A 2,749-nucleotide genomic window follows, 5' to 3' on the forward strand; every position below is an offset into this window, starting at 1 on the left:
GACACGAAAACTCCAATTACAGACCTTGAGGCTAGTTTGCCCATACAGTGAGCCCAGCAGCACAGAAATAAATGGAGCTGCCAACAGCAGCCCCACCCGACTCTTTCCCTGCCTTCCTGGTTATAGCCAGCCCCGCGGGAGGGAGCGGTGAAAAGACCTTATGTTGAGCCCCAGACGGGAGCGCCCCTCCCTCCTCTGGGGCTTGCTTCTCCTGTGCTCCAGAGCGGCTCTTGTCCTCCAGCCCGCTGACCCTGAAAGGCTCTTTCTGTTCGGTGAATGAGTTTAAAGCCAGAGAGACAGAGAGAAGGAAAATATTTGAGGGTAGTTGACTCACACCCAGCCCCAGTGCTTAAAATATGTGGTCAGGATTCCAAGTCCAGAGGAAGGAAAGATGGTGATGGAGGGAGAGTTGACTTGAGGTGGTGAACACCCAATGGAATATACAGATGATATATTATAGAATTGTATACCCGACGCTACTCACATTTTAGTAATTTCTTGTTGTGGGGTACTCATCTATGCATTGCAGGGTATTTATTGGTATCCCTGGCCTCTACCTATTAGATGCTAGTAGTACTCCTCACCCCAATTGTGACAACCAAAAATGACCCCAAGCATTGCCAAATGTCCCCTGGGGAACAGAATTGCTCCTGGTTGAGGACCACTGTAATAGAAAATTAGTTCTTTCAGCTTAACACCTAAAGATGCATTGGGATGCACTTGTCACTTGAACATCTGTCTCATGCGTCAGTCTGTAAGTCTTCAAGGTCAAAGACAGGCGCCTATTCACCTTTCTGTTTCCTGTCCCTTGCTTCATACCTGGCATCTGAGCGATACGCACTAAATGGTTGAATGAACAAATGAATGAATGAATAAATGAACCGACTCCCTTGGAGACACTGAAATATAAACTTTCATTCACTGAATAGGTAGTGTTCTATTAAACATCAGCCTGGTATGGGCTGGAGTTGAGGCAGGAAGATTACCTGCATGACCTGAGGGAAATGGGGGCCTCTTGTTCATCTTGTTGATGTCAGAACATCCAAACCTATAGAGGATTTTTATAAAAATTGATTTGAGTCAAACAAGGTTACACCTAGAGGCGAGACCTCAACAGGCTAGAAAAAATGCTTTGGAGAGTAAGTTTGTAGTTTATACATTTGGAATTAAGGAAGGAACGTAAGGAAGATTACATGGAGGTGGGAGAAAGCCAGGTGAGGCTCGGGTTACAGGACAGTTAAGGATTATGGGCTGTCTTGAGGAAAGTCACTCTTTAGAAGGAAGGTTCTGAAATGGACATTTTAAAGGTGTGTTAACCTGGATACATAGCAACAATGGGCTTAAGGCAAAAAGATAAACCATTTATTTAAAAAGTTATATGCCTGAGGTATGGCTACTCACCATGACCTGCCCAGTTAGGAACTTATGATCAGAACATCCTGTGAGGTTATTTTTTGTAGAACTCCTTTTTTTTAATTTTTTTTTTTTATTTACAATTTGTGATTCACTGTCATCCATGGTCATGGGCCCATAGAGGCATCTTCTCCTTGAGTTCCTTCTCTTGGACTTGTCCTTTTTACAAAACAACAGAAATAGATTGCATGCTGAAGACATTCTTCTTACTGGGGATAAAGCCAGAATTCTGGGATATTGAGTCCTGAGAGTCTCATAGTTAAAAGGAAAGCGCTCCCCAATATTGTCATTAGGTAGTCACGAGAGCCATGGGAGGACATTGATTATAAAAGTTTGGCATTGGAAAAATCACAAGTGAAAAATAGATGGAAGAATCTCTACCACAAAATCCTATCTTATTGTTTTTTTTAATCCCAGAAAACTTCACCAGTGTTGTCTTTGGGCAAGTGACAAATCTCTTCTGGGTCTGTTTTCCAAACAATAAAATGCTTGAGAAGGTAGAATCCTCTTCTGTAAAAAAAGAAAGATAGAATTCATATGATTGCTTTCCAGACTAAGTTTGGGAGGTAACGCCTTATCAAGGATAATGACTGTTGCTTATGATTGATGGGCTGCTCTTGGAAGTAGGAGAAAAAACAAGACCAGTGAGGGAGACAGAAGACTTGGGGTCCCTCCCAGTCCAATGAGGACCTCCAAATAGGACCCGTCATCGGGATGGGAGGGAGGGGTTAGGAAGGTGGATAAAAGACTATACTTTCAGGGATCATTTCTATAGTTTGTTACTAGAGAGGTTTCTCTGATCGTGTAGAGTACCCAAAACCATGAGGAGGAGTTGCAGTGTTCTCTCCTGAGCGTGAAGCCGGCTCTTGGTGTTGCTTGTGCAACTGCCTTTTGCCATTGATGATCGTTCTTCTCTTCCTTTGGGAGAGTAAGAGGGAGAGAACGCAGTCTCAGTGGTAAAAAAATTAAAAATTAAAAAAAAAAAGGAAGGTGGATAAGTGTTAGGTGTTTCAGAAAGAGTTTGCTACTGACACCTGCACTTAGAGCAGGTGCTGGGGCAGGAGTGTGACCCCTGGGTGTCCTGGGGCGTGGGCAGGTCTGAGCAGCACCACAGGCAAGGGCCATCTGGTCTTTCCTGGGAGCCAAGGGTGCACAGACTCACAGAATTTAGGGCAGAAAAGGTTTTAGGGATCTAGTCTAACCTCCCAATTTTCAGATGGAACCCCGGGGAGATGGATATATGCAAATGGGTGTCCTCTCTCACATTTCACTGTCTGAACTGTAGGTGACCAGAACCAGCTGGTGGGGGATTGGGGGTGAGAGATGATGTAATAGG

The 2,749-nt window shown here is 44.2% G+C and overlaps 1 non-coding gene across 1 annotated transcript; it reads left to right on the plus strand.

Moving 5' to 3' along the window:
• The first annotated feature begins 2,157 nt into the window (after positions 1-2,157).
• LOC136396322 (small nucleolar RNA U3) lies at positions 2,158-2,371 on the plus strand. The gene has a single exon (XR_010749661.1). It is a non-coding gene; the product is annotated as a small nucleolar RNA U3 (small nucleolar RNA).
• The last annotated feature ends 378 nt before the right edge of the window (positions 2,372-2,749 follow it).

The sequence above is a fragment of the Saccopteryx leptura genome, chromosome 2 (assembly GCF_036850995.1).
Source record: "Saccopteryx leptura isolate mSacLep1 chromosome 2, mSacLep1_pri_phased_curated, whole genome shotgun sequence".
NCBI classification, from domain to species: Eukaryota; Metazoa; Chordata; class Mammalia; order Chiroptera; family Emballonuridae; genus Saccopteryx; species Saccopteryx leptura.